The sequence below is a fragment of the Oryctolagus cuniculus genome, chromosome 16 (assembly GCF_051225735.1).
Source record: "Oryctolagus cuniculus isolate XC-2025 breed Fujian yellow rabbit chromosome 16, ASM5122573v1, whole genome shotgun sequence".
NCBI lineage: Eukaryota > Metazoa > Chordata > Mammalia > Lagomorpha > Leporidae > Oryctolagus > Oryctolagus cuniculus.
In genome coordinates this window covers 14,987,470-15,008,231 of record NC_142882.1, presented here as the reverse complement: position 1 = coordinate 15,008,231, position 20,762 = coordinate 14,987,470, and the positions used below count along the sequence as shown (strand labels likewise).

The following is a 20,762-nucleotide window of genomic DNA, read 5'->3' as shown; positions in this document are numbered from 1 at the left end:
AATAACTGACTTACAAGTGAAAAGTTTTAGAAAGTAATGAAGATACTGAAGAAACAAAACTTTCTATTATCCAAATATATGAAATACTTAGATATAAATATGTTGAGTGTTAAAATTTTAGACTAATATAACTTATAAAAGTATAGTCAGTATAGTAGTATTTTCTATCATATGACTTCTTCATGACATTTCTTAATGGCTTGCTTTTTAATGAATATTTCTTAAATATCCATTTCATAATTCATTTATTTATTTTATATTAATTTTTTAAAAAGGAAATATTTTCTAAAACTAGCTAATTATGTTCTTTTTTGTAGGCTCTTTGAAGATTTTATACTCGAATATATCAACTCTTGTCAAATTAGGATTCTTAAGTTAGATTTTCTTTTTTTAAGACCTATTTATTAATTTGAAAGAGAGAGAGAGAGAGAGAGAGAGAGAGAGAGAGAAAGGTCTTCAATCCACTGGTCCACTCCTCTATTAGACACAACAGCCAGAGCTACACCTATCAGAAGCCAGTAGTCAGGAGCTTCTTCCAGATCTCCCATGCAGGTGCAGGGGTCCAAGGACTTGGACCTTCTTCTATTGCTTTGCCAGGCCATAGCAGAGAGCTGGATCAGAAGTGGAGCAACTGGGACTTGAACCAGCAATCTTTTGGGATGCCAGCACTGCAGGCATTGGCTTTACCCACTATGCCACAGTGCCAGCCCCAAATTTAGATTTTCAGTGAAATTAATGCATCCAATTCAGGGCTTCAAGCAGTCAGATAATTCACAATGTTCACTTCATCTTCATTTATTGATTTCCTGGGTACTGAATTTATCTATGTCTTTTCACATTTTACAATGGAACCTTCACTATAGATTGCCATATTTCTTAGGCAAAAATATGAAGTTTTGCAATTTAAAATGTGTTTATGTTATTGTGAAGAAGAGAACAGATGTTCTGTTTTCTCTCTATGAATTTCTTTGCTCCCCTTTCCTTGGAAATCTGGACTTTTCTAATTTCCTACATTTCATCCATAATTTGAATGTCAAGTAAATGGTTACTTGTTCACTATGCAGGAAGAAATATATTTATTCAATCATTTTTCAGTTGGAGTACATTGATTCTTAGTTTTCAGTGTTGAATTAAATAATAAAGTGCCATAGCACTTTTGCTCCATCATATGAAAATTTTTACAGTATGAAGATGACAGTGTTTCCTTTTTAGCATAAAGATACTTTCCTATTTTGTCATATTATGTTGCACATAGTATCATTACATATCTATTAAATCTTTTTTCTGTGTTCTAAACAAATATTGCTTTCCCATACACACCTGAACCAAAATTGGTGTTCTGTTCACAAGGAGCAATTACTTTTTGGACACTAAATAAATGTGGTACCAAAATTATGCTATGGGCTGGTGCCACGGCTCACTAGGCTAATCCTCTGCCTGCGGTGCCAGCACCCCAGGTTCTAGTCCCGGTTGGGGTGCCGGATTCTGTCCCAGTTGCTCCTTTTCCAGTCCAGCTCTCTGCTGTGGCCCAGGAGTGCAGTGGATGATGGCCCAGGTCCTTGGGCCCTGCAACCACGTGGGAGACCAGGGTGAAGCACCTGGCTCCTGGCTTCGGATTGGTGCAGCACACTGGCCACAACGTGCTGACCATTGCGGCCGCTTGGGGGATGAACCAATGGAAAAAGACTGTCTAACTCTGCCTGTCAAAAAAAAATTATGCTATGGAGACTTCCAATGTGTCATTATATTTATTTTAATGATAGGAGTGATGAATTAAATTTTTCTTTAATCATTTTACCTTAGTGATACACTTTTTTATTATGAAGGATATATTTGTTCACCCCAGGGTTACTTTTAGCTTTTGCTATCAGCTGAATATTGAATAACTTAATCTGCTTTCCCCAAATGGGAAGTTGTCAGCTATTCTATACCATGCATAAAGTTAGTAGAAAACCTGAAGACTGAAGAATATACACTCATTAAATTCATGTCTTAATAAGAGCAAACAGAAATATACTAATACAAAAAGTAGGCCTAAGTGTTATGAGGAAAACATCAACACAATGATACAAGCTACAACCTTGGTAAACAGGGAAATATTGGGCAGTGAAAGAAGCTCATTCCAAGGGGTAACAAAGTGAAACAGAGGTTCTAGATTGTCAGGCATTAGATGGAACAATGATGAGAAAGGCAACAACATTTAATGAGGTAGTGCATATATCAGAATAGATAGGCACCTCTCCAGGCAGATCTGGACAGTGGCAGTAGTGGTTCTGGGTCCCAACAGTCTCACCAATGCCAAGACCCCAAGAGTTGGATCAAAGGGATGTGCTCATGGGGTGGACACAAAAATCTTGATACCTGCCCTCTGCTTCTAAAAGGCTGGAGAGCAAATGAAAAATTCTATGGAAGCACAAGGGTGAGGACCTCTGATTTCATTGGTATGCCTTCCTCCAATACATTTTTCAGCAATACCAATAGGGACAGAACACACAGGCACAAAAATATACTCACATGCAGTCACAATGATACCTAACACATACACACGATCTTCAATTTGCCAAAATGCTGACACTGTATTTTCTGGCTTGAATATAAGTGTCGAGTTGTGCCTCTTTCTGCAGGCCATCTTTGTAGACATTTATCTTCAGAGAATTTTGGCGGCTTCTGACCTTCAGATCCACTGAAGTGTGCAAGTGGTACAGCTGTAGGTAGAGAAAAATCATGTGAGCCATTCTAACCGGGGTGAGGTGAAACCTCATTGTGGTTTTGATTTGCATTTCCCTGATTGCTAGTGATCTTGAACATTTTTTCATGTGCCTGCTGGCCATTTGGATTTCCTCTTTTGAAAAATGTCTATTGAGGTCCTTGGCCCATCTCTTAAGTGGGTTGTTGGTTTTGTTTTTGTGGAGTTTCTTGATCTCTTTGTAGATTCTGGTTATTAACCCTTTATCTGTTGCATAGTTTGCAAATAGTTTTTCCCATTCTGTCAGTTGTCTCTTCACTCTCCTGACTGTTTCTTTTGCAATACAGAAACTTCTCAATTTGATGCAATCCCAATAGTTGATTTTGGCTTTGACTGCCTGTGCCTCCCGGGTCTTTTCCAGAAACTCTTTGCCTGTGCCAATATCTTGAAGGATTTCTCCAATGTACTCTAATAATTTGATGGTGTCAGGCTGTAGATTTAGGTCTTTAATCCATGTTGAGTGGATTTTTGTGTAAGGTGTAAGGTAGGGTCTTGCTTCATGCTTCTGCACGTGGAAATCCAGTTTTCCCAGCACCATTTATTCAATAGACTGTCCTTGCTCCAGGAATTAGTTTTAGATCCTTGATCAAATATAAGTTGGTTGTAGATGTTTGGGTTGATTTCTGGTGTTTCAATTCTGTTCCATTGGTCTATCCATCTGTTTCTGTACCAGTACCATGCTGTTTTGATTACAACTGCCCTGTAGTATGTCCTGAAATCTGGTATTGTGATGCCTCCGGCTTCCTTTTAGTTGTACAAGATTGCTTTAGCTAAATCAGAGATGATGACATGTCAAGATATCTCCAGCGTTAAGTCAGATACCAGAGTGTCAGTTGAAATAGGGAGAATATGGGGTAGATACTGTCTGCAGGGTCAGCCCTCTGCAGGGAGAACTGGTCTCTGTGTAGGGAACAACCAAGTCCCAGGATAGCTGTGTCCTCAGCCTATTTAATGTGTGTGACAGTCTAGTGATTCAAAGACACAGCTAGTAGCCAAATTGAGACATTTCTAAGTCAGTCACTTTGCCAAGAACTCGCCTTTGTGTCTCTGTTGTCAGGAAAGGTCAGACCTCTGGTCGTTTTATTGCTTTATCCCTCTCCATCCCAGGAAATCAGGAAAGCACCCTGCCCTGATGCTCTGTGCCTGTGACTGGGAAATAGATTATAAAGGATGCGTGGAGATGGACATCTGTGACTTGTCTCTCCTGATGCCAGGATTTGAATCATCCTTATGCATGATTCTGACTTTTCTTCCCCAGGATGTGTGAGGACCTGACTGCATCCCAGGTCCAAGGGTATTCTTTCTCTCCAATTAAACTTACCTGAGTATTGCAGACCCTCTTTCTATAAATTGACATCTAAAAATTATTTAGATAAGCAGGTTTTCTTAATAGATTTTAAACAAATCCAAAGTTTCTATGATTCAACAGGGGAAATACATTTCCTTAATGTTTAGAATGCTTACTTCAGGCTGGCTGCGGCTGCTCTCCCAAGATGGCGGCTCCTTGGGGCGAGTACTTCAGCGATGGGAGCCAGGTGTCGTGCCAGATGTGCCCGGAGCAGCGGTTGCAGGGCTAGGTGGTAGCCTTCGACTACCAGTCCAAAATGCTGGCTTTAAAATGTCCCTCTTCCAGCGGAAAGCCCAACCACACAGACATCTTGCTCATAAACTTACAGTATGTTTCAGAAGTGGAAATTATGAATGACTGCACAGAAACCCCTCCTCCCTTAGCTTCACTCAATGTCAGTAAGCTTGCCAGCAAAGCACGGATGGAGAAGGAAGAGAAGCTGAGCCAGGCCTATGCAATCAGTGCTGGTGTCTCCCTAGAGGGCCAGCAGCTCTTCCAGACCATCCACAAGACCATTAACGACTGTAAATGGCAAGAAAAAAACATTGTAGTTATGGAAGAAATTGTTATTACACCCCCATATCAAGTGGAAAACTGTAAAGGCAAAGAGGGGACTGCACTGAGCCATGTACGCAAAATAGTTGAAAAGCATTTTAGAGACGTGGAAAGCCAAAAGATCCTGCAGTGTTCACAAGCCCAGCAACCACAGAAGGAGGCTGCCCTGTCCTGAGTCCACACGCACTCAGGACTCCTCCAGCATCCAGCACTGCAGGGTGGTGGCTTCGGCGGAGGCAGGCTGGGAGGGAAGGGATCCTGTATTTCCTGTTGGCTCTTGTTAACAGAGGGTCTGTTAGAGTTTAAAAAAAAGTCTGCCACCCCCAAGAATGACTCCAAGAGACTCTCTCATGCAATAAGCAAAGGGTTAAGGGTTTATTAATCCAGCATGCTGGGGCTCTCTGAACGTGCAAGAACAGAGGAGCCCCGAGGAACTAAAGCATAGGGTTTATAAAGGCAAAAACCACAGAATCAGGAGGGGGGATACACGTTTGCTAAAAATCAAAAGAGAGTACATAGTTACTGGGGTCAACATAACAAAAGTCCTAAGTGAAATTAATGTCCATTATAATCTTGACAATACCAGTTACAATCGTACAATTATCAATTATGATCTTGACATTAATCCAAATTATAGGTAAGACATAGACAAATCACATATTTATCATTAACCCAGGTGCAACCTTTCTACTTTCAAGCTTGAGCAATCATGCTAGGGGGTTTTTGTGCTCTGCCAAGGGTGACGTAGTGTACTGCTATTGTCCGAATATTTGAGATCATAGTTTCAGACAAGAGTCTCACAGTGGGGGGGGGGTGCTTTCCCAGAATGGAGTCTCAAGTACTACAAAATGGAGTCCCTACTGTCAAGGTGCTACTACAGGTCACTTGAGAGATGGGCCAAGGACCTCAATAGACATTTTTCAAAAGAGGAAATCAAAATGGCCAACAGGCACATGAAAAAATGTTCAAGATCACTAGCAAACAGGGAAAAGCAAAACAAAACCACAATGAGATTTCACAACACTCCAGTGAGATTGGATCACATACAGAAATCTTCCAACAACACATGCAGGTGAGGATGTGGGGAAAAAGGGACACTAACCCACTGTTGGTGGGAATGCAAACTGGTCAAGCCACTATGCAAGTCACACAGGGGATTCTTCAGAAACATGAATAAAACCCTAGCATACAACCCAGCCTTTCCACACCTTGAAATTTAACCAAAGGAAATCAAATTGGCAAACAAAAAAGCCGTCTGCACCTTAATGTTTATTGCAGCTCAATTCACAATAGCTAAGACCTGGAATCAGCCTAAATGCCCATCAACAGTAAAATGGATAAAGAAATAATGGGACACGTACTCCATAGAATAGTACACAGCAGTCAAAAACAATGAAATCCGGTCATTTGCAACAAAATGAAGGAATATGGAAAACATTATGCTCAGTGAATTAAGCCAGAAGCAGAGGGACAAATATCATATGTTCTCCCTAATCGGTGACAACTAACTGAGCACCAAACAGGAAACATGTTGAAGTGAAATGGACTCTATGAGAAATGGTGACTTGATCAGCCATATTCCCGACTGTTGATGTACAATGTAATACATTATCCATTTTAGTATTTTTTGGTTCAAGTACTATTGGTGAACTCTGTAATTAACACACAATTATTCTTCGGTGTTTAAATTTTAACTGAAAAGTGATCCCTGTTAGGAATTTGTAAAACATTATGCTGAGTGAAATAAGCCAGTCCCAAAGGGACAAATACCATATGTTCTCCCTGATCGGCGACAACTAACTGAGCACGAAAAAGGAAACCTGTTAAAGTGAAATGAACACTATGAGAAATGGTGACTTAATCAGTCTTTGCCCTGACTGTTAATGAACAACGTAATACGTTATCCCTCTTAGTATATTTTTGGTTTGTTCTACTTAATACTTTTGGTTGAATAATGTAATCAATACACAGTTATTCTTAAGTGTTTAAACTTAATGAAAAGTGATCACTGTTAAATATAAGAGCAGGAATAAGAGAGGGAAGAGATGTGCAATTTGGGACATGCTCAAGCTGACTTGCCCCAACCGGTAGAGTTAGAAACATACCAGGGGATTCCAATTCAATCCCATCAAGGTGGCATGTACCAACACCACCTCACTAGACCCAGAGATGAATTTCTGTTCACAATTGACCATAATGATAGGACTAAGAGCCAAAGGGATCACATAAACAAGACTAGTGTCTGCGAATACTAACTGATAGAATAAAAAAGGGAGAGGACGATCCAGCATGGGAAGTGAGATACACAGCAGACTCATAGAATGGCAGAAGTAGAAACAGCACTCTGGCCTCAGAATCAGCCCTTACGGCATGCGGATCCTGCTGAAAAGCCCATGAGAGTATTTTAGGCATGTAAAGCCAAGACACTATGGCAAAAAAAAAAAAATGACCTAAATGAAAGAACTCTGGGGAGTGAGATCCCAGTGGAAAGAACAGGTTGGCCAGTGATGAGGCTCAACAGGCTAATCCTCAACTTAGCAGCACCAGCATCCAGGTGCTAGTCTCAGCTGGGATGCCGGATTCTGTCCCCGTTGCCCCTCTTCCGGCCAGCTCTCTGCTGTGGCCCGGGAGTGCAGTGGAGGATGGCCCAAGTGCTTGGGCCCTGCACCCCTTGGGAGACCAGAAGAAGCACCTGGCTCCTGCCTTTGGATTAGCACGGTGCACCGGCCACAGCACGCGAGCTGTGGCGGTCATTGGAGGGTGAACCAACGGCAAAGGAAGACCTTTCTTTCTGTCTCTCTCTCTCCCTGTCCACTCTGTGAAAAAAAAGAACAGGTCATCAAAAAAGGAGGTACCTTTCTCTGAAGGGAGGAGAGAACTTCCACTTTGACTATGACCTTGTCTAAATATGATAAGAGTCGGTGACTCAAAAGGCTTCCATAGCCTTGGCAACTCATGACAAGAGCCTAGGGTGATTACTGATGCCATAAACAAGAGTGTCAATTTGTTGAGTCAACAACAGGAGTCACTGTGCACTTACTCCTCATGTAGGATTTCTGTCCTTAATGTGCTGTAATTGCAATTAAATGCTATAACTAGTACTCAAACAGTATTTTTCACTTTGTGTTTCTATGTGGGTACAAACTGTTGAAATCTACTCAATGTATGCTAAACTGATCTTCTGTATATAAAGAGAATTGAAAATAAATCTTGATATGAATGGAAGAGGAGAGGGAGCGGGAAAGGGAAGGGTTGTGGGTGGGAGGGGAGTTATGAGGGGGAAGCCAATGTAATCCATAAGCTGTACTTTGGAAATTTATATTCATTAAATAAAAGTTAAAAAATTTTAAGTAGAATTTCTTTCCCAAATAGAAAAGTCAACTTGTCCTTGAGCAGTCTTCTCTTTGGACACTGTATTGTTCATGAACCTCTTATTAAATAATTACAGCCTAAGTATTTTGAAACGGTATCTTTATCACATATGTAGGTAGTTTTCATGGTTACATAGGAATGATTCTATAATTGTGTCCCCTATCGTTTAACCACTTTCTGTTTGGCCATTGCTTAGAGTTCTTATTCCAGTTTCACACAGGAAAGAATGATGTTTCTATCTAAAGATTCAATGCAATCCCAATCAAGATACTAAAGACATTCTTCTCAGATCTAGAAAAAATTATGCTGAAATTCATATGGAGACACATGAGACCTAGAATACCTAAAGCAATCTTGTACAACTAAAAGGAAGCCGGAGGCATCACAATACCAGATTTCAGGACATACTACAGGGCAGTTGTAATCAAAACAGCATGGTACTGGTACAGAAACAGATGGATAGACCAATGGAACAGAATTGAAACACCAGAAATCATCCCAACACCTACAGCCAACTCATATTTGATCAAGGATCTAAAACCAATTCCTGGAGCAAGGACAGTCTTTTCAATAAATGGTGCTGGGAAAACTGGATTTCCACATGCAGAAGCATGAAGCAAGACCCTAAATACACCTTACACAAAAAGCCACTCAACATGGATTAAGACCTAAATCTACAGCCTGACACCATCAAATTATTAGAGTACATTGGAGAAATCCTTCAAGATATTGGACAGGCAAAGAGTTTCTGGAAAAGACCCGGGAGGCACAGGCAGTCAAAGCCAAAATCAACTATTGGGATTGCATCAAATTGAGAAGTTTCTGTATTGCAAAAGAAACAGTCAGGAGAGTGAAGAGACAACTGACAGAATGGGAAAAACTATTTGCAAACTATGCAACAGATAAAGGGTTGATAACCAGAATCTAAAAAGAGATCAAGAAACTCCACAACATCAAAACCAACAACCCACTTAAGAGATGGGCCAAGGACCTCAATAGACATTTTTCAAAAGAGGAAATCCAAATGGCCAGCAGGCACATGAAAAAATGTTCAAGATCACTAGCAATCAGGGAAATGCAAATCAAAACCACAATGAGGTTTCACCTCACCCCGGTGAGAATGGCTCACATACAGAAATCTACCAACAACAGATGCTGGCGAGGATGTGGGGAAAAAGGGACACTAACCCACTGTTGGTGGGAATGCAAACCGGTCAAGTCACTTTGGAAGTCAGTCTGGAGATTCCTCAAAAACCTGAAGATTACCCTACTGTTCAACCTAGCCATCCCACTCCTTGGAATTTACCCAAAGGAATTTAAATTGACAAACAAAAAAGTGGTCTGCACCCTAATGTTTATTGCAGCACAATTCACAATAGCCAAGACCTGGAACCAACCTAAATGCCCATCAACGGTAGACTGGATAAAGAAATTATGGGATATGTACTCGTTAGAATACTATTCTGCAGTAAAAAAAAAAAAAAAAAAAAAAAACAATGAAATCCAGTCATTTGCAACAAAATGGAGGAATCTGGAAATCATCATGCTGAGTGAAATAAGCCAGTCCCAAAGGGACAAATATCATATGTTCTCCCTGATCCGTGACAACTGACTGAACACCAAAAAGGAAACCTGTTGTGAAATGGACACTATGAGAAACGGTGACTTAGTCAGCATAGCTCTGACTGTTAATGAACAACTTAATACATTATCCCTCTTAGTAGTTTTTTTTTCCGTCTGTTCTACTTAATATGACTGGTTTAATTCTGTAATTAATACACAGTTATTCTTCAGTGTTGAAATTTAACTGAAATGTGATCCATGTTAAACATAAGAGTGGGAATAAGAGAGGTTGAATGTACAATTTGGGATATGCTCAGGCTGACTTGCCCCAAATGGTAGAGTTAGAAACATACCAGGGGACTCCAATTCAATCCCATCAAGGTGGCATGTACCAATGCCATCTCACTAGTCCAAGTGATCAATTTCAGTTCACAATTGATCATAATGAAAGGACTAAGAGTCAAAGGGATCACATAAACAAGTCTGGTGCCTGCTAATACTAACTGATAGAATAAAAAAGGGAGAGAACAATCCAACATGGGAAGCGAGATACACAGCAGACCCATAGAATGGCAGATGTCCTAAACAGCACTCTGGCCTCAGAATCAGCCCTAAAGGCTTGCGGATCCAGCTGAAAGGCCCATGAGAGTATTTCAGGCATGGAAAGCCAAGACACTCTGGAAAAAAAGGACCTAAGTGAAAGATCTCTGTGAGTGAGATCCCAGTGGAAAGAACAGGTCATCAAAGAAGGAGGTACCTTTCTCTGAAGGGAGGAGAGAACTTCCACTTTGACCATGGCCTTGTCTAAATGTGATCAGAGTCAGTGAACTCAGGGGGCTTCCATAGCGTTGGCAGCTCATGACAAGAGCCTAGGGTGATTATTGATGCCATAAACAAGAGTGTCAATTTGTGAAGTCAACAACAGGAGTCACTGTGCACTTACTCCTCATGTAGGATCTCTGTCCTTAATGTGCTGTACATTGAGATTTAATGCTATAACGAGTACTCAAACAGTATTTTTCACTTTATGTTTCTGTGTGGGTGCAAACTGTTGAAATCTTTACTTAATGTATACTGAACTCATCTTCAGTATATATAGAAAATTGAAAATGAATTTTGATATGAATGGAAAGGGGAGGATTGCGGGTGGGAGGGAAGTCATTGGCGGGGGAAGCCAATGTAATCCATAAGCTGTACTTTGGAAATCTATATGCATTGAGTAAAAGTTAAAAAAAAAGCCCAATAATCACCAAAAAAAAAAAGAAAAAGAACATGATACTTGGTTAGAACTGAGGAAATATCAATAAAGTATGAAGTTTATTAACAAAAAAAGAATGATGTTTCTATGTTGCTGAAATTCATATACACAATATGAATCAATGAAGTATTGTACAAGAAAGTGGTATTATAATACTTCCACAATCACATTCTACAATGATTTTGCATAAAATATTTTCACAAGTTTTTGCAATTTTCATGTCTGTGTAGATTGAAGCCCTTTACATCACCCATTTTCAAAGCATTTCTCCACGAAGCAGCCGCTTGCAAGCTTCCATGAATGTGGTTCATGCAACCATTCATCTCTTTCAGTTGCTATGGGTTTACCTATTCTGGACAGTTCCTAGCAATGGAATGAGATAACATATGACATCTTAGATCTAAATTCTTTTAGATGGCATTGCATTTTCAATTCATCCAATTTATAGCAGGTATCCTTCGTTATTTTTATAGCTGTATAACATTCATTCTTACGGATTTCCCACACTCAATTTATTCATTCACAAATGTCTATTTCTGTTGTCTCCACACTTTCAGTGTTATGAACAGATTGTTCTGAGCATTCTTGTAAAAATATATGTTTGGGTAGGTACCTTCAGCTCTTCTGAATGCAGAGTGGTTCTTAGGAAACTGTAGTGAATATATATGTTTATTTTAGTAAAAATTTTTAGCCTTTATTTACTCATGTTTAGTCAACTTTCTGAAACTTAGGGAAAAAAGACACTCCCCAAAATAAGTGACAATCAAAGGAAAAGTTTTTGAAAATAGTGGAGATACTGAAGAAGCAAGACCCTACTATACAAATAACAAAATACTTAAATGTAAATATGTGGAGTTAAATTTCTGGGCACATATAACTTACAAAGCTATAGCCAGTAAAGTATGTTTAACATATGACTTTTTCCTTATGTTGCTTTTTAATGACTTTTTTCTTAAACATCTATTTCATATTCATTTAATTATTTATATCAATTTTTAAAAATACATGTTTTCTGAAACTTGGTTATGATGTTGTTTAATAGTAGTAAATGGTGAAAAAATACTCAAGCAGTTTAAGCGCTTTGCCGATGAGTATACTCATCCCAAACTCTTCACATTTACACAGCTACTACAATAATCAGAAAAACTACAGCTATTCTTAAAAATGACACTCAAGTGAGCATTCAAAACATTAAGGAGATGCACTTTCTCCCAGTTAAAACATTAGAAATTTCTAGTTTGCTTAAAATTTAAGATAACCTGCTAAATTTTGCAGTGAAGAATAATGACCATCAATAAAGAATCAGGATAATGAGTGAGTGGATTAATTCTGTGCAGGGGTAGGTGAGAAAGATGAAAGTGCACCTTTATCTGGAATGTGTTCTGCCATTTATAAATCCAGCAGGGTTTTGTAAACCTGGAAGTGATAGGAGACAATAGTGGATAGAGTTCCTGGGGTGCACCTTGATGTTCTCACTTCATCTTCTTGATAAGGCTTCATATGGAAGGCTATAATTGGGTATTTGTTGATTACATTATCAATTCTTTCAAACTGTGCAAATACCATGAACATTCTACTGAAGCAACAGCCCTAGGAGCTCTGTGTACACAGTTTGCAGAGCTGCTTGCTTCTTTCTGAGGGTTCTGTGGTCCCTAAACACTTATTGAATCATGATGAAATTATAGAGGCCAGGGAGGAGAGCCAGTCAAAATATATATTTTTCCAAACAGTTTTTTCAACAAAATGCAGGTGATAGGTGCAGAGCATCAGGGCAGGGTGCTTCCATGAGTTCTTGGGACAGAGAGGGAGAAAGCAATAAAATGACCAAGAGGTCAGACCTGTTCTGACCACAGTGACAAAAAGGCAAGGTCTCAGTACTGTGACTTAGAAATGTCTCCCTTTGTCTTTTAGCTGTGTTTTTGGCTGGTTCACTAGACTGTCATGCATATTCTATAGGCTGAGGACACAGCAATCCTGGGATTTGGCTGTCCCCTACACAGAGATCAGTTCTCCCTGTAGAGGGTGGACTGCAGGTAGCATCTACCCCATGTTCTCCCCATTTCAGCTGAGACTCTGGTCTCTGACTCTATGTTGGGGAGATTTTGACATGCCATCATTTCTGATTTTTCTCTGCCTACTTCTGCTTCCCTTGCACACTTCACTGGAAAAATATGTCAGTAGCTGCCAAACTTATCTGAAGATAAATGTCCACAGAGAAAGTCTACAGAAAGACACAACCAGACTCTTACGTTCCAGCCAGAAATCTTGTAAGCTCAAGGTTGTGTGTATGTGTTAGGTACCACTGTGACTGCATGTCAGTGTATGTTTGTGTCTGTGCATGTTCTGTCCATATTGGCAATTCTGAAATGTATAGAAGGAAAGAAGATCATGAAATCTGAAGTCCTCACCCTTGTTTTGCTTTCCATAGACTTTTCCATTTGTTCCCAGGCCTTTCAGAGGCAGAGGATAGGCACCAAGATTTTTGTACCTACCCCATAAGCACATCCCCTGATACAGCTCTGGGGGCCTTGGCCTGGAAGAGACTGTTGGAACACAGGACCATGACTTCCAGTGTCCAGATCTGTCTGGAGAGGTGCCTATCTATTCTGATGCATGCACTACCTCATTCAATGTTGCTGCCTTGCTTATCACAGTTCCATCTTATATCTGACATTCAGTTCTTATGGGAAGACAAGAATCTCTATTTCACTTTGTCACCCTTTGTGATGAGCTTCTTTCCCTGCCCAATATGTTCATGTTTTACCCAGGTTATGCCCTGTATTAGTGTGAAATACACTTTTCTCATAACATTTACTCAGACTTTTTGCATTAGTATATTGCCAGTTGCTTATAATAAGATGGGAAATTTACAAGTATATGTTCTTCAGTCTTCAAGTTTTCTACCAACTTTGTCATAGTACAGAACTTAATAGATATGATCCAACATGGGAAACAGGATACACAGCAAACTCATAGAATGGCAAATGCCCTAAAAAGCACTCTGGCCTCAGAATCAGCCCTTAACTCATTCAGATCTGGCTAAAAAGCCCTGGAGAGTTTCTCAGGCATGGAAAGCCAAGATACCTTGTCAAAAAATGACCTAAATGAAAGATCTCTGTGAGTGAGATTCCAGTGAAAAGAACGAGCCATCAAAGAAGAAGGTACCTTTCTCTGAAGGGAGGAGAGAACTTCCACTTTGATTATGGCCTTGTCTAAATAAGGTCAGGGTTTTTGAACTCAAGAGGCTTCCATTGCCTTGGCACCTCACGACAAGAGCCTTGGGTGATCACTCACATCATAAATAAGAGTGCCAATTGCTAAATCAACAACAGGAGTCACTGTGCACTTGCTCCCCATGTAGAATTTCTGTCCTTAATGTGTTGTACTATGAGAATTAATGGTAAAACTAGTACTAAAATAGTACTTTGTATTTTGTGTGCCTGTGTGGGTTCAAACTGTTGAAATCTTTATGTAGTATATACTAAGCTGATCTTCTGTATATAAAGATAATTTAAAATGAATCTGGGCTAGTGCAGTGACTCACTGGGCTTATCCTCCACCTGTGGCACTGGCACCCCAGGGTCTAGTCCTGGTTGGGGCAGCGGTTCTATCCCGATTTCTTCTTTCCCAGTCCAGCTGGCTGCTGTGGCCCAGGAAGGCAGTGGAGGATGGCCCAAGTGCTTGGGCCTTGCACCCGCATGGGAAACCTGCAGGAAGCACCTGGCTCCTGGCTTCGGATTGGCGCAGCACGCCAGCTGAATCAGCTGTTTGGGGGGTGAACCAATGGAAAACGAAGACCTCTGTCTCATTAACTCTCCCTGTCAATAAAATAAAATAAAATGAATCTTAATGAAGAATGTGATGGGAGAGGGAGTAGGAGACGGGATGGTTTGTGAGTGGGAGGGTGGTTGTGGTGGAAAAACCACTATAATCCAAAAGTTGTACTTTGGAAATTTATATTTATTGAATAAAACTTGTCTAAAAATACATAAAATGACTCAATAGAAGACATCCGCAAAGTAATTTTTGTGCCAGATCCATTAGTGTCCCACAGGTGAATACTCTGTGTGATCAGAAATCCAATTTTAGTCAGGAGTGTATGGGAAAGCAACACCTTTTAGACCACAGGAGAAAATTTTAAATTCATGTGTAAACATAATACATACAACACAGTGTGAAAAATAGAAAAGTACCTTTATACTAAAAATGAAACACTGAAAACTTGAAACTGTGAAAATACTTCATATGAAGGAACAAAACTGAAATGGCACTTTATTAGTTAATTCAATATTGAAAACTAAAAAATAATGTATTCCAACTGAAGAAATGATTGGATAAATATATTTATTCCCATATAATTAACAAGTAACGATTTTCCTGACATTCAAATTCGGATAAAATGTAGGAAATAAGGTAAAGTCCAGAATTCCAAGGAAAGCTGAGCAAAACAACTCATAGTGAGAAAACGGAACATCTGTTTTCTTATTCACAATAACATAAACCCATCTTAAATTCCAAGAACTCATATTTTCAGGCAGGAAATGTGGGAAAATACAGAGAACGTTCAATTGCCAAATGTGAAAAGACAAAGGTAAATTCAGTATCCAGGAAATCAATCAATAGAAGCAAAGTAAACACTGTAAATTCTCTGATACCAGAAGTCCTGATTTGGATGCATTTGTTTCACTGAAAATCTAACTTAACAAACCTGTTTGACAAGAGCTGATATACAAGAGTAGAAAATTATCAAAAAGGCTGGGAAAATCACACTGGTGAATATGGTCAGAGATGATAATACTCTCACATATATGAACAAGTGGCAAACAAGGTTCTATTCAAACTATTCCAGAACTTACAGGAAACAGAGATGAACCTTGGTTTCTGTTCTTACGCAAAAATGACCTATCACATGGGAGTCTACCAAAGCTTTCCCAAAGGGCTCATGAAGATGAAGTGGTGCATGGACACAGTTTGCCTCTGAGAAGTCAGAGGGACATTCCACCATCCTCCAGGGACCCTGAAGCATCACTAACACCCTGAATCCAGACTTGGCTACCTCAGGGTTTGGCTATGAAACTGCACTGAAAGACAGGCTATCACCCTTCTCTCTAAATCTGCTACTTCATTTAGGTGGTTAGGGAAGAACTGCCCAAACATGTTGGCCTTTTATTTTGCCATCCAGGAGATCAATAAGGACCGCCAATACCGCCCCAATCTATCCATGTGATTCCAAATCTCAATACCTTTGTCATGGACCAATTCATCCTTAGAAATGTTTTGCATTTTCTTTACAAAGAGCATTTACTCCCCCTAACTATAAATGCCATACACAATACAAAGCACTTTCTGTCATTGCTGGAACCCTGTCAGCAGTTTCTGCCTAGACCAGAACACGTTGGAACTCTAAAAACCCCAATGGCAAATGGATTCCTAATTCTAAAGAGCCATATGTGAAGCTCCACCCACACCATTCTCTTGCATCTGATGAAAGGGAAATGTAGAAGCCAAGGATGGGTATCCTACCATGGCATAAAACATATCCCAGAGAGTTGGCTGGATTCTGAGAATATTGACAAGTGGGAGAAGTAATACAGGTAGGAAGCAGTGCAACCTGAGAGACCCCATTCTTATTCCTGTCTGGGGATAATATACCTATTTGCACCTTCTGTGAATATTGGCTATTGACTAATCACAGAACTGCGGTTCATAAGCAATATTTACAGCACACAAAAATGTCTTGTCCTAAGACAAGACTCTCTTAGAAGGCATCCAGGGACCAAGGGTTGTTCGATGTGTAGAGGTAAAGACCTGGACATCTGGTTTCCACTTCAGATGAAGCTGAGGGCCGTGCTAGTCCTGAAGATTCCCCAAAGAGCATTTAAGGCTCAGTTACAGTTACACTGGAATTCACACACTCATCTGCTCAAGCCCAAGCCTGCCACAATCTCTTCCACAAAAGCAGATTTCATCAAAGCACACCTAGTGAACATTCCCATTACAACCTCTTACTGTTTTGTTTGAGAGGCAGAGAAACAGTGAGAGAAAGACAGAGAGCTCCTATCTGCTGTTTTCTCACTAAAAGCACATATCAATGGCAGAAGCCCATCTGGCTCTGGTAAGAAACCAAGAGCCAGGCACTCAATAGAAGTCTCCAATATAGGTGTTAGGAATCCAACTACATGGGCCATTTCTGCTGACTCCAATGGTCTGCATTAGCATCTCAGAGATTCTTAATGGAAGAACCATTTCAAACATGCCACAGTCAGGACATATAACTGCCAAACACAAAATACAATAGCTTTGGAGGGTTCTGGGCTAGAAATTGATTGTTTTTCAAAAGGTAACTCAGGTTATGCTGTGGTGACACATGAACCCCAAAGTTGTAAGACATTAATGCAGTAAAGATTTACATTAGTCACGGAGTGAACATATAACAGTAGTTGCTGAGAGAGGGGGTTGTGCTCCCCAAAATCAAGAGGAGAAAATAAGGGAAAGACCACTGTCCTGATGATGCTACATGCAATGTTCATGTCTTCCTCAGTCGGAATTGTAAAGCATACACAGCCTCGGTGATGGTGCATTTTTTCTTTCATGCTATGAGTGGGGAGTCACTCTTCCTAAAGCACTGGGCATGTGAAATGTGATCTTATCTGTGCTCACAATGATGTAGAACAGCATGGGGACTGCCTCACCCACAACAATGCCCCACGGTGCTGCCACGATCTACATCTTCCCAATGTGCAGAAGCACTTTTCCACAATGTGTACAATGACAAGACTCGTCACATCACCATGTAGTCTGTGCATATTTGTAGAAGACATGCTCATGCTCATCTTGAAAGCAATATCACTACAATATCTGGATGCCTTTTTTTCCAGGAGTTATAGATGGATTTTTATTAAATTTATACCTTTATTATTTGAATCCATCGCTTATGTGTAGAATATATTTAAGAAATATATTTAATTGTCTTTATATATAATTAATTTATTATTATATTTATATATTTATATAATTATTTACATATTTATATAATAATATAATAATATATAATTATATAATCATTATATATTATATTAATATTACATTAATTAATTAATACATTGATATTAATATAATATATAATAATTATATAATAATTATATGTTTATATATTGTATAAATAATAAATATATTTATATCATAATATCTTAAAGAAAATTCTATAGAAGCTCAATGCTTCTATAGATTATATATGCTTCTATTGAATTAATATAATATATATTATATATATTATATAACTAATATAATATATATTATATATACTATAATATATATATACATTATAATATAATATATAATATACATATTATTATATAATTATTATATAATTAATTAAATGAATTAAAGTCTAGGGAAAACGCAAATACCCAGATGTAAAATTTAACCTCAGAAAGTTTATTTCACTATCTAATTTCTATTTGCACTTATAATAATATTATTTCAAATACTCTGTGTTCTTATTTAGTCCTTAGAAAAGAAGTGAATATGTCAAAGGATTCCAATGATATATTCCTAATATATCCTACATCAGGCATCATGTGATCCAGAAGAAAAGGGTTAATTCACAGTATAGATAATTTCAATATAGTCAGAAGATTTGGAAGTTTTCTTTTTGGTCATACCCAGATTCCCATAATATCAAAGAAAATCACACTCAATAAGTAGTCCAATGACAGAGACAGAAAATAATCTATATAATATGATATGTATACATAAAATTGCATTTTTACATTTTTGTAAGTTTGAGCCTACCAGGTAATACAAGGTGTCTATAAACAGAAATGGTGAAATCTGAAAAAAATCCCTGGATTTATTTGTAATTGTTGAGCAAAAAACATCTTGAATTTCAATTCTGAACTAAAATGAAATTATTTTAAAAAACCTAATCCTGTATGTTCACACTTGTGTGAGCTACATAAATTAATATTAATATCTCCATCCATGTTTTGCTTATGTTATTGAAGTACTAAATTAGCTTCCATAAAGTTGCAACCAAAGCTTTGTGGAATGGACTCTACAACAGCTCATACCCTAACCACCCTTGCAATTACTTCATACACTTTTTTCTTTGGACAGGCAGAGTAGACAGTGAGAGAGAAAGAGAGACAGAGAGAAAGGTCTTCCTTTTCCGTTGGTTCACCCCACAATGGCTGCTGAGGCCTGCGCACTGCACTGATCCGAAGCCAGGAGCCAGGTGCTTTCCCTGGTCTCCCACGCAGGTGCAGGGCCCAAGGACCTGGGCCATCCTCCACTTCCCTCCCAGGCCACAACAGAGAGCTGGACTGGAAGAGGAGCAACCAGCACAGAATCCCACACCCTGACTGGGACTAGAACCCGGGGTGCTGGCACCGCAGGCAGAGGATTAGCCTATTGAGCCGCAGCGCTGGCCCATACACTTTTCTTGATTGAGTTAAAACAATTCCCAGTTTGTTTCAAGGGTGCATGAACAATCAATTTCTCACAATTTAAACTCATGAAATGGTGGCCTCAAATATACAAAAAAAAAAAAAAAAAAAAAAAAAAAACTACACTTCAACTTCAACCAAAAAGAAACCTTGAGAATAGGGAGGTTGAGGAAAAATAAGGACTTTTGAGTACACATGCACCTCTCACCACTCATTGCACTGCTCTCTCTTTCCAATTATGCCTGTCCTACAGCTTCAGTGACTTCCAATGGAAATCCAATTTGCAAACAGTGCTGGGATGACATATCATTCCATGACCAAGGCACCATTTGGAACACGATGATATCCACAGTGTGTGGATTTTCCTCTGGGTCTTGGGTTGTTGGCTAAAATTGGAGAGTTTCCCTGAAAGAGTGCACATGACCAAGCCTTGGTCACCAATGAAGAGATGATAGAACGGCCTACTGCATTCAAGAAAGTGTGGCTTCATGAGATGAATTAGAAACAGAGGGAGGTGAGAGGAGTTGAAATGTGAAACTTTGAAATATGCATTTAATTCTCACTTCACATGTATGCATAAAATATGAAGTTTCTCACACATGTCCTCAGCCAGTGTCTATTAGACGTGGAAGTTGGTATCAGCAGTGGAGAGAATGATAGGAACATGAAGAAAAAAGCAAATTAAGCAGACAGAGGCACACACACAAACACATAGATGCTACATATTTTCCTGTACACATTCTGAAATGCTTAATCATATATGGTGAGAATCATTACTGTATTTTGATGCACTATGGACTCAAGCAGATTACACAAGAAGATGTGTAAGTGGATCAGTTTTGTGGAGGAGTTGGTGTGGGGATGAACTTCTGCCCTTCTCTGGATATGCATACTCATTGGCAAATCATGAAGCCCATTTCTCCATTTGAATACTGCAGGCCTGGGAGAGACATTAGACACAGCCATGAAGAGACTTTCTATGATACACGTAGGGTCATCAGTGGTGAATTTGACCTTTGGTCTTCTCTATGAAGAATCATGTGAAATAGTGAAACCGATTGTGTGTTTTTTTTTTTTTTTTCTGATTCCAACACTAATTTTTCTACAATTACCAAATCCCAAAAACAGGCGACTGACCTAACAATGCTTGGCCCCTATGCACACAGGTTTACAGAGCTATATCCCACAATGCTCCAGGGACAAAATAGAGTCCAAAGCATGTTTTTCCAAAGCTGTTTTTCCCATAAAGGAGAGCGGCAGGTGCATAGCCTCAGGTGATGCCATGAGTTCTAGGATGGGACAGAAGTTTATCAATGAAAATATATAGAAGTCAGAGCTCATCTGATCTTAGGAACATTAAGGCAAGGCCTCAGCCCTGTGACTCCCTTTGAAATGTCTTCCTTGTGATTCTAGCTGTGTCCCTGTGTGACTCAGTAGACTAGCACACACTGTTTATAGGATGAGGGCATACAG

General features: G+C 39.3%; 1 pseudogene across 1 annotated transcript; it reads left to right on the top strand.

Annotated features, from left to right (window-relative positions):
• The first annotated feature begins 4,230 nt into the window (after positions 1-4,230).
• LOC138848183 (protein LSM12 pseudogene) lies at positions 4,231-4,824 on the top strand (annotated as a pseudogene). The gene has a single exon (XR_016222953.1). The product of XR_016222953.1 is annotated as a protein LSM12 pseudogene (transcript).
• Positions 4,825-20,762: the final 15,938 nt, after the last annotated feature.